The sequence below is a fragment of the Mus caroli genome, chromosome 5, assembly GCF_900094665.2.
Source record: "Mus caroli chromosome 5, CAROLI_EIJ_v1.1, whole genome shotgun sequence".
Classification (NCBI taxonomy): domain Eukaryota; kingdom Metazoa; phylum Chordata; class Mammalia; order Rodentia; family Muridae; genus Mus; species Mus caroli.
In genome coordinates, this window is record NC_034574.1 from 96,070,488 (window position 1) to 96,083,185 (window position 12,698).

Genomic DNA, 12,698 nt, shown 5'->3' on the forward strand with positions numbered 1-12,698 from the left:
TAGGAAAAGCCTTGTCACCCAGGAAGACTGTCCGTCCCAGAACAAACAAACAAAACAAACCCTGCTGGCTGTTCTGAGTGTTATATCAGCAGGTAGCTGTATCTTTGTGACAGTAGTGTCACGAGGGACCTGTCCAGCAATGAAATCAGGAGGCTATGAATTAGGATGGTGGCAGGAGAGCAGAAAAGGTATGGGGAAAGCAAACCCAGTTATGAATTCTGAATCAACAAAATTGGACTGGTGATTGGATGTGGGGCCATCACAGAGAATCAACACACCTTCTTGAACTACCTATTATTTCCCAGATAGATGGAATACCATCCTGACAGAGTCAGTCACCTGTCTCCCATCATGCTGCCTTTTTAGATATCCTCTGCCTGGTAAGTACTCATCCTCAGAAAATAAAGATTTCATGGCTGAATTCTCAAAAATGCTATAACCAACATTTTCCTTTTGGAAGCCATATTACATGTATTACACATAATAAAGTATTCCAAGTAGTGAAATAAAAGCAATGAGAAACCCTGAAGTTAAAAAAAAATCTCAGCTTTTTAATTAATGACTTTTATTTTAATTAATATGTTAATAGGTTTTAATTAATATCTTTTATATTTCTATTGGGATAGAAACCACAGAGCCAGCTGATTACCATGGTCATAATGATGCTTTGTGTCATGAATTTAAAAACTAATAATTCCAGGGTGGTAAATTTAGTGACCTTTCAATGGTAAGAGAAGGGTTCTACACTCACTTATTTATTATTATTATTATTATTATTATTATTATATGTAAATACACTATAGCTGTCTTCAGACACTCCAGAAGAGGGAGTCAGATCTCATTACAGATTGTTGTGAGCCACCATATGGTTGCTGAGATTTGAACTCTGGACCTTCGGAAGAGCAGTGGGATGCTCTTACCCACTGAGCCGTCTCACCAGCCCCTCTACACTCACTTTTTAAAGAAGGTTTAGGTTTACAGGGGGGATGTGAGGTGACATTCAGAGAATCCCTGCGGACTCTACGCCTCCCCCACACTTCCTCTTATCAGTAATTTCTTGTGTGTCTATTATAATTGGTGAGCCAACAGGACTCACACATCATTATCAGGATTCACTCTTGGCATGGAGCAGTACCGTAGGTTTTTGAAAAATGTTTAACATTGCAGTGGTGTACTCATTTTTACTTTTTTTCTTCCTAAAGAGTTCATTTTATATTCTGACAACTGTGTTCACATCAAAAGAAAGCAGACAGAATCAGTCTCCTGGAAGTTCTTCCTGCTGGGGGGGAGGGGGGGAAGCACTGATGTTAAAATTCAATAGCAAAAAAAATGTGCCTTGAGCTGATTTTTATTAAGTTTATAGAAGCATTGATTTTTTTTTTAGGCTGTGGCTCATATAACCAAGAAAATTATGTCTGTTTGCAGTTAAATATACTTTGGTTCTGAATTCAGACTAACCACCCCAACAAAAGCAGGTATTCATCAATTTCCAGCATGGTGTTTTTTTGGTTTTTTGTAAGTGCACAATAGATTTAGTTCACAAAAGAAAATGGTAAGGAAACCTATTTAAAAATAATATCAAAGAAGCTTAAACCTCTTCAGGTAACATCAGCTTTAAAAATCTAATTAGCTTGTTTGTCATGTGAACTGCAGTATTGATGGAAAACCGCCTTGCCTCAGAGCCCAGCGGACTCTGGTTTGTGAGATAAAGAAGCTATTATTCTTGTCAGACATCCTCGGATTTGTGCATTTGTCCATCCACACTCAGCTACCAGCCTTCCTATCCCTGCTTTGCTGCAGAGTCTCAGAAACCTGACAACAACATGAAGGTACAGTGGATTACTGTGAGCTCTGCCTAGAAATGTGATTTCTTACTCTTCTGTAACAACAACTATCTGAATTGAACAGCTAGTCTCACCTCTGATGGACTCGCCTTTACCCTGCTCAGAAAGCAAGCTCACTAAGGCAGACAGACATGAGGCCAAAGCGGTAAGCCCGAAGGTATGCAACCAAATTTTTAAAGCATTCTTTTTATAAACGCACACTCAACCATCACCACTAGGTAACATTTCCCAACCATATAGAGACTATCTTTAACAGTCATGGTGGAAAGATTTTGAAATCACTCAAGTCGTGAACAGTAACGTAGATAAGGATGGCTCCTGATGATAGCTAGCATCCTAACATCAGAAAGAGTAACAGAGAATAACATCATGCAAAACGTGCAGCATCTAATCTGGCATTCTTAACCAGGTACTTACCACCATTCTCTAGCATAGACAGCTCATGCCAAGACTCAGACTATAATGGATTTTCCAAATTAATAGCATCAAGAAAATCCATCAAATATCCTAAACATGAGGCTTAACATTTGTTGCAATATTGTATCCAAGAGGGAGAGAAAGAACTATTAAGTGTCTCTATTAACAGAGACAGATTAGAAGTCTGTCCAGAGATGAATAGATATATATGTATATGTATATATATGTATATACATATATATATATGTATATACATATATATATGTGTGTGTGTGTGTATACTATTTAAAGAAAAAAATGTGATTTGCCAAATTGTGAACATGGAAAAATGATGATAGTAATTAACATCAGCACATTGCTCATAATATACAAGATATCTAAAAGATTTTCACTTTAAATGTTAAAGTTAATAGGAAATACATCTGTATAATAAAAGATAATGAGTTTATCACAGATCTTGTTTAAATCACAGCTAGGATCTTTCCTGTCTGGGTGGCCTGAGCAGAGAACATGGCTTCTCCATTTCCCAAATTAGGCTCAGACTCAATGGAGCCTCATGGGAAAGAGATTAGATAATGTAACTGACCAAGACAACCACAGGCCTTGACTTGCAGAAGTCGTTCAGCTAATACTGAACAGTTAACTGAATCTGTGTCTTATGAGAGGGGTGCAGCCCTCACTGGGATTCTCCTTCATGCATTGACTGAGTAACCACATGCACCAGCCACTGACTCAGGGGCACCCCCTTTCTGTGACTGGGAGACCTGAAAATATAAACACAAAAGGAGAAATAGTTGATTTCATGCTTGCTTATGTTGAAGGGCCTCTAAAGAGCCAATAAGGAACATGAAGAAATGTGAGACTTTCTATGCTCTTCAGTTGAGACAGACATTATCTATCACAATAGCTAGGAACTATTAGATATCTCTATTAATAGGGAGAACTTGGATGTCTGTCAAGAGCTGAATGGACAAGAAAACCATATGCACCAAAAAACATTACTCAGCTGTAAAGAAAAATAAAATCATGAAATTTGCAGATAAATGGGTGGAAGTAGGAGGAAGAGCTAGCCCGGAAGAATACATTTTTAAAAGCTATGTGGAAATCTATTATATGGCAACTTAATTAAAAAATACAATTGGAGGGGCAGCAGAATACATGTGATATGAAATAAGAGAGGGTTTAAAGGGTTAAGAAGGGACCAGGGACAGGGTCTGGGAGAAAGGAAAGAGGGGGAAGTAGTGGGTGGTCTCACAAGGGATGTTTAAAAAAGAAATTCACCAGTTAATAAGCTAATCTCAAAATACAACCTCTTAAAATGAGTTCAGGGGGCTGGAGAGATGGCTCTGCAGTTAAGAGCACTGACTGCTCTTCCAGAGGTCCTGAGTGCAATTCCCAGCAACCACATGGTGGCTCACAACCACCTGTAGTGGGATCAGATGCCCTCTTCTGGTGTGTCTGAAGACAGCTACAGTGTGCTCGTATACATAAAGTAAATAAATACATCTTTAAAATGAGTTCTGAGATACATTGCATGAGTAGAGAGTGATTCTCCAAGAAGACATGGGTTGTTAAATGGAAAATGCAGTGCAAGGCAGGTTTGGGGGCAGGGAAGCCCCAGAGGTCTCCAACACTACACAAACCATCTGTGCTGCCTGCGGTTGCCCTCCACTGTAACACTGTAAGACCCTATTGCTAAAGATGCCACCCCTTGGGGCAGTAGGACATAGAAATATCAAGCTCAGTCTTCCTTCCGACTAGGTTTCTTAGAGGTAAAAGGTGGTGTGTATGATTCTGGGGAGAAAGGACATGAATGGTCTTACCTAGCCCTGGCCCCTCTATGCTACCACCCCAACCTACCAGGTAAAATGTGTCCACAGGTACAGCAGCGGCAGAACCATTTTCTGATTGGATCTGAGATGGCCTTCTCCACAAGAGGGATTTCATCCCGATACTGAAATCCTGGTTAAAAGCCCATGGCTGGGAAGGTCATGGGCTCTTAGGTAGAACCTGCGGTTGTTATTTTGCTAAATAATCATGTTGTCAGATTCTCTCTATATAGATGTTTAGGCTTATAGCACTGGGTGTTCTCAGTTCTCAACCTGAGTGGGAGACGTTTCTTTTTACAGTGGACTGTGGTCAGTACAGAGATATATAACTGTTCAAAAATGCTAAGCAAAGCCACGGGTCAGCTCAGAACTGGGCATCTTCATTAAGTCTCCATCCCCATTAAGGGGATATGCTCTGAAATGCCGTCTTCTGGATATGACATGGCTGTTGGGCTCATGAGCTCATAGCACCTGTGGTTACCTCCACCAGACCTGCAGAAGATCAAGCCAGCCAAAATTCCCACATGATGTAAGAGATGACCCTCCCCCCAGCCACCATCCTTTACAGAGAAGCTATTGGCATGCTAGAGAAAGAAGGCTTGCTTGCCTGTGAGGATGAGGCCACCGATGGATTCCTCCATGCTCAAGTGGATGGTCTCACACCTCAACACATGTAGGCAGCACTAACAGGATATAACAAATTTTCCAAATAATAATATAAAGAAGAGATGAAGTGGGGAGGGGTGTGTTGGATAGGGAAACAGTATGTATACAATTCTATTTCATTATACACATACATGGAATCCTCAAACAATAATTTTAAAGAATCAATTATTCTGACCACACACACAAAGTCATTGTGGCCCTCATTAGGAACTTCCTCGAGAAAAACCAACTACTTGATTAGCAGATATCCCAAGACATGCTCTACCACAAGAAATAGAGAAGTATATTCAGAGAAGGAACTAGTTTACAGGAAAACAGTGCGACTACCATTAGAATTATGCAGAGCTCATAGGCTATAACTGAAATGATCTCATCCACCCAGCTACTGAGCAGCATCGGCATTCCAACAGTGTCTTAGAGATTACAGGGTTTGAAGCTTGATCCCATAGAAAAGTCACAATCTTATCTCAAGACAGCCTTTTACAGATGCACTCATGAGTGTGTCCAATGCAGAATGAAAGCTATAATGTCTGGTCTAGTTCAGAAAAAGACACCATAGCCACAAGCCTATGCTGAAAACATGGTCCTTCAGCCTGTATTCATTCAGGGGAAGCTGCATTGTAAATCCTTACCCATGAGGTACTGGACAGGCAGTAGCCCTCTAAACTGAGTTTCTGCGTCCCAGTTGCATCAGGGTCTAGATATCATGATAACTGTGCTCTGAAAAGTGCACAGTGAAAAGTCATAAAAGGATACTAGAGTGAGGAGTAGAACTTGAACAGTTGGAGATTTAAAGTGGAAATTTCTGGTTTCTTTGGAGACTGAGTTAGGTTATAATGATGGTTTGTTGAGGCAGACAGGTAAAAGAATGCTTGGCTAAAGCAGACACAGGTGAAAGGATGTTTTGTTATGGCAAACACGTGATAGCATGCATGATGCCTAGAAAGGGTATAAATATGACCCCACAGACAATGGGAGCTCAAGCATTGGTTTGATTTGGTCTGCCTCGCTGGTCTTTGCTGGAGGCAGGCATGTATTGGTTCACCTTTCATTGTGCCCGTCTGTGGGCACTTTCCACAGGATCTGAAGGGGATCTAGCCTGGCTGGAGTGGCCAAAAAGTTACAGCTCTCTGAGAGGAAGCTGAAGCAAGGTGGGCTGCCTGGTCTCTTCCGTGCCACCTCTGCCTTGGAGTCGGTAGCAGGAAGTAGCTATGGTCAAACCCCCACACAGGCTGGCTGTGTGGAGATCCAGCAACAAAAGCCTCTGGGTAGAAAACTCTTCCCTGGAGTGTTACAGCTCGATAAGACAGGTACTCTCAGATGATCTTTGGTGAAATTCCTCGTGCACTTTACTCCTTGTGGACAGGATCTTATAAGCATTTGGAGTTGGGGATGGGATCTAGAGGCAGATGCTTTCTGATGGCCTTGTCTGAGATGTTAGGGATGCCTCATCTGCATGTAGAAGGACTTCAGGTGTGGTCCCTAAGTGACTGATTGTCACAGTCTTCTCAATGGGGTATCGTTGTCACGTGTTCCAGGACAGGACCCCGGTCCGGAGTAGATTTAAATGTCTACCATTCTCAATTGTGAGGATTTCCCAGGTTGCTGAGTGTACTCGACCTTACCAGGTTTTCTTTCTGGGGGTACGGTCCACTGCCCCACAACATTTTGTTGCTGAGCTTCACCTGTAGAGACTTCATAAAGAGAAACTCTCCAAAGACCTTCTCACGAAATTCCTGCAGCTTCTTGCTAGTTTCACAGACCAGGGCGGATTGGCGAGCCTCAAGGTTTCTTCTGGATTGGACTGCCCTTGCTAATTCATGTGTGGTGTGTGCCAAGTGCACTGGACTGCAGCTTCTGATTTGTGTTTGGTGTTTGCTAGTGGACTGAACAGAGAACAATGAAGATTGGAATCTCCCCCAAAGAACTGTTTCTTAACAGGACCACCTCTCCTGTATCTTAATTACCTTTCTTTTCCACTGCCTCTGGTGGGTGGTGGGTTAGAGGGAAGGTTGAACCCATATTTAAGTAGGTTGTGAAAAATATATGCCTATAGAGGTTTGATGAGAATAGACTTAAAAGTGAAGGAAATCATGATGTTTGGAGGAGAAAAACAAGATAACACTTCTTAATTGAAGGAAGAAGGTAATGGGAGAAATGGAAATTCTCATACCAAACTGGTTTCTAGGCAAAATATGCAAACCAAATGTTTACACTGCAAATGCAAATGTAAGCCAGAGAGTACTGAATCTGCTGCTGGAGTCAACAAAGGCATTGTGAGGTACCTAACAAATGTTATCCAACGACAATAAAGGTTGCAATCACCTTACCGGTATCAATAGCTTTGCAAGCATCACCACTACCATGATCATTATTACTATAGCCTCTCTATTGACAGCTTACTCTGTGCCACTAGGTTACATTGACAGCCATCAGCTCTAATGCTACAGCATCTCTTCATCATTACCTCAGCAGCATGCATTCACTAATCTACCTAAACCAGAAAGGACAGTCACTGCTTCTTTATATGCAAGAAAACTTAGTGAGAGTTAAGGCCTTTTGTTCACAAGAACAGATGACCACTGGATGTGACATGATTGGGATCTGCCTATCGCAATAAAGTGCCTATCTTTTCGGGGGGGAGGGGGGTGCTGTTAAGGAAAGTGTTAATGAATTTTCTCTGTAAATATCATATCCCCACTTGAACGTCTTTGCCTGCTCAGACTGACAACACTGAATCACTGTCCATTATTATTGTTAAGTTGATGGTCAGAGAAGGTACGATCCCCTGAAATAAGGCAGAGAATCACTGGAAAGGGAAAATAGAGGTGGCCTTTCTACGATGTGATGTAACACAGCTTGTCAAAAGTATGGTACAGCTATGAAATGCATAGAAACACCGGCAGCTAATAGAGCACCTGGTGTGTGTGCAAGAGATGATCAAACTTCTGTGGGCAAATGCTTGAGGCCAACTGTGAATTAGGAATAAAAAAAAGAAGCTAGTTCCTTCAAATAGCTACATTTTCTGAACTGAAAATCTGCTTCCTATATGCAATGTGGAAAAGACATTGACAGCTTTCTTTTCAAACACAGCTGCATGTTTTGATTGGAGACATTGTCCTTGGAAATAAAAGGCAAGGGTGCAAGCAACGCAAGTGTGCACACACCATCATGCAACCATGAATTCATCCAAGCGGCAAATAGTCACTAAATATCTACTGTGCATGGCACAGGAAAAATGCCTGCTTCATTTCTTTTGAAGAGTTATACGTGGCTGTGGGTGACCACCAAGCAAGACCATTTTTCATTATTGTATCAGAGTAATGGCATTGAAGCAAAGGAAGTTAGGGAGATTGCTTATTTCTGGCTAAAGTCACCAGGAAACATAAGGAATTTACACACGTATACAGACACACAACACAACCAGTAATGTATTGAGTGAGCAATTTCTAGTAAGTCACAGAGTCAGCCTGGGATAATGGAAGGGTCCGTGACCAGATCAGGAAATGGTTTAGTGGGTAAAGGCCCTCACCACCACTCCTGATGACATGGGTTCAATTCCCAGTACCCACACATCGAAGGAAAGAGTGAATTCTCACAAGTTGTCCTTGGACCTCCATATGTGTACCATAGCACATGCACCCACCCCTTCACGTGCACAATAAATAAAATATATTGGCAAGTAATTACTATTATGTTAACCAAAATAAGAAGGGAAGTGAGACCCTTCATATGATCATGATGTGTTCATTGTGAACACAGTACTGACACACAGTAACACATAATAGTCATTTGTTAAATGAGTGAATTAGAAAGGGTTCATGACCAAAGGCCTATGGCACAAACAGGGATGTCCAGACCACTCACTACACAACTGACATAGACTAAACAAGCCAGAAATGAGGTCCAACTCTCAAAGTACATAGAAATTAAGTGAAAACAGATTCATCTATGGTAACTATATCAGTAAAACAAAAGCCATCCTCCCAGGCCACACAGGTGGTCCTTCCCTGCCGTGCTATGGGTCTCCCAGATTTTCTTATCATTAACTCTGAATCAGCCACCATCCTAATCGAGTTGGTATATAAGTGAAAATTAACTCTCTCAGTCCCACAATAATTTATCAGAAAATAATTTCCTGCTAGGTTGCAAGTGTTCACTATGTTGTTGTTTTTTTTTTTTAAACACTTATTCATCTACTCTAAATCTTATCAGTTGCAAGTCACACTTGGCTTGTAGAGAAAATGAGATCTACAAACTAAAGTTTAGTGACTTTTCAATTATATCTTGCTTCAAAGTAAAGGAAGTTATTCCATTTTTTTTCTCTCAATAGAGAGTCTTGGCTTTTATCTTTGGAGCTACTAAGATACTATTAAGTAATATATTTATCTTTTCTTTTCAGAGCCTGAGGTGTGACCAAATATAGTTCAGAAAGCCATTATCTTGTCTAAGTGAATAATATACTGATGTTTATAGATAGAAACTAAGGTTTAAGGCCAAGCAAACACTTTGGAGCACATAAAACATCTCCTAAAATCTGAGGCCTCCTATTTACCATATTAAGACTTCAACAAATCGGGGCAGTGGTGGCACACACCTGAAATCCCAGCACTAAGGAGACAAAGACACTTGGATCTCTAAGTTCAAGGCCAGCCTGGTCTGTTGAGTGAGTTTCAGGACAGCCAGGGCTATGCAGAGAAACCCAGTCTCAAAAACAAAAACAAAACAAAACAAAAACAACAACACAGACTTCAATAAAGAGACATTGTAAGCTTGAGACAAGTCCATTTTCTTGTCAAAACTGTATAGATAAGCCCAATGTTGAAAAAAGCTTCATCCTTAACTGGGATTGTTGAAATCAGCCTCAGAAAGTCACACCTCAGACAGTGCCTCATCATCCACAGCTGACATAACTTCTTGCATAAAAATGAAAAGTACATTTGTTAAAGATTTCTGTGGCTGAATATACCCATTCTAAGATAGTTCTTTAAAGTTTCCCAAGATTCATTGTAAGCACCAGCTACTAACGTTCCAAGTCTAACTCAAGTCTCTCATTATAAATCTTTTGCAGAAGAACATGGGTATTGAGGAATGAAGAAAATAATTTAAATTCAACATACACTTTTCTGACACTAAACCACCCATGTGAAAACTGCTCCATTTTAAACTGCCTGTGGAAAGTCCTCGATGTGACCCTCCTGGCCCTCGGGAGGACAGGGAGGCCTCCAACCATCAGGGTCTGTAATTCAGAAACCCAGCAGTGTTATAGAGCAAGATAGGTGTAAGCTTGAAGTGTGAGTCTCTCGAAAGCAAGACCCTGCTCCTGTTTACACCTGTAACCACCACATCTACAAGAGTTCACAGTAAATATCCATGTGTTCACTGACTGCATAATGCCTTTGCATCAGATGACAAAACTGAGTCTCACAGGAACTGTAATTGTTCCCCAATAGTCTGTTCTCCCCACAGCAACTACAATGATAAATTGTGTTCGAACATGATTCTTCCCTTCACAACTTTCAGCATACTGGAAGTAAAAGGCACACTCCTTTGCAGCTGCCTCAGACGGATGCAGACACCCACAGCCAAACTGGTGGAGCTTAGGGACTTCTTATGGAAGAGTACGAGGGTGGGGATGCGGGGGCGGAGGAATTGTGGTCCTGAAGGCGATAGGAACTCCACAGGAAGACCAACAGAGTCAACTACCCTGGACCCTTGGGGCTCTCAGAGTCTGAACCATCAACCAAAGAACATACATGGGCTGGACCTAGGCCTCTCCCCACATATGTAGCAGTTTGATCTTCATGTGGGTCCTGAACAACTGAAACACCAGTTGTGTTCTTCTAGCTTGGCTGTCTTGTCTGGCCTCAGTGGGAAAGGGTGTGCCTAGCCCCCCAGACATCTCAACCCCACACATAAACCCCATCAGAGGAGAGAGGGGATGGGGGAAGGATTGTGGGAGGGGGTGACTGGGAGGGGGCAGTGAGGGATGTAAAGTGAACAAACAAACAAACAAACGGCAAACATTCACACTCCCTGGCATTTCACAGCCTGCTGGGCCCACTTGCCTTACCCCAGCTCCCTCTCTGGCCGCCCTCCTCTCTAACCTCTCCTCCCTCACTGGTCTCTTTTGCTTGACTCAGAAGTGACTTCTTCTGGCTTTGGCACAGCTGTTCTTGTCTCCAACTCTACTTCTTGCTCTTTTCCTAATTTGTAGCTTCCTTTTTTCCAATCTCTGAAAGGTCTAGAGAGCTTTTTGATGGATCTCTTTAAGCCAGAATTTCTGTGACCTCTCTCCCTTCTCTGGGGGCTTTTAATCTTCACAGTAGTGTGTTACTTTTCCTGCTGCTGTGATTAAAAAAAAAACAAAAAACAAAACAAAACCAAAAACAAAACAAACAAAAAACCAAACTTGACAAAAGCAACTTAAGAGAGAAAGGTTCATTCCATTCACAGTTGGGGAGTGCAGCAGCATCATGGTGGGAAAATCACAGCAGCAAGGGTATGAGGCACCTGGTCTCATGTATGTATGCATAGTCAGGAAGAAGAGAGATGGATGTTTGCAAGCTCTCCGTTTGCTTTCTTGATTTTAATCATTCTGTTGCGGGTCCAGGAGTCACCCCACAAACCACACAACCATCTTAGCGAAACAGGAACGGTTTATAGAATGCACACCCTAAGATCTACCAATCAGGGCCATAGCTCAGAATTCGGGCGCTGAAGCTCCAAGCTTGAACATTTCTCAGAGCTGGCTTATAAGTGATAAAACCCCAATGAGCTCACGTGCAGGTGCAGGAAGTGCTGCCTAGTGGTCAGCTCTTGACTCAAGCTTTTTTGGCTAGCTAGGCAGAACAGTTCTAATTGACCTTTTTTTCTGATGAGCCCTAAGTGAAGCTTATGGTTGTCAAATTTCTTAAGATTAACAAAGTGGTCAGCATGGCCCTGCTCTTAGTCAAGTTATTTTTCTGTATCAGTGACTGGCGGGCATATTACAGCAACAATACAAAATAGCAGGCAGGCATGGAACAAAATGGCTACAGCTGTCAGAAGGTGGGAGATGCAGGTCTTTATACATTCCAGGACCCAGCCCAAAGGCTGTTGCTCCCCATATTTATAGTATGTCTTCCCACCTGAACTAGCTTGGTATAGAGAATCCCTCCCTCCCGCCCAGAGGCTTGCATCTCTCTCCTATCAGGCTCACAGTATCACCAATGCAAGCATGTTAATTCTGGTGTGTTAAACATTAATGTGTTCATCTTCTACTCCCCACAGTGAAATGTGTGATGAAACAATGCTCTCTTTACTAGTGAGTCATTGGTGCTTGAACAACACGAATACATCACATATAAACATTACTTGAATGACTAACTCTATCCATCTTCAAATTCACTGTGGTGTCCTTGAACATTCTGTAGAGAACTATCGTCTAGTCACTGAGCACTGGACACCGCTTTTATACCTGGGATCAGTCATAGGGAAAGAAGGGGAGAGAAAGAAAAAGGAGGGAGGGAAAGGGAGAAGAGAAGAGAAGAGAAGAGAAGAGAAGAGAAGAGAAGAGAAGAGAAGAGAAGAGAAGAGAAGAGAAGAGAAGAGAAGAGAAGAGTGAGAGTGTTCATTTCTTACACGAAGGACCTGGAACTTTATCCTGAATCCCAAAGTATCCTCAAAACCCATCTTGCAGGATCAATACTATTAAGGTCCCATAGGAATAAGATGTAAATCGCTATGGTAGCTCTGCTGTGCTAGAAAAAAAAAGTCATCTCACGCATATAATCCCTAAAGGACACACAAAACTAGGTTTATTTGGAGGAAAGAGCTCTGGTGGTTATTTTTTTTTGGTGGGGGTGAAGTAGTCATCTGTTATTTTTTTTAATTTTTAATATTTTTATTACATATTTTCCTCAATTACATTTCCAATGCTATCCCAAAAGTCCCCCATAGC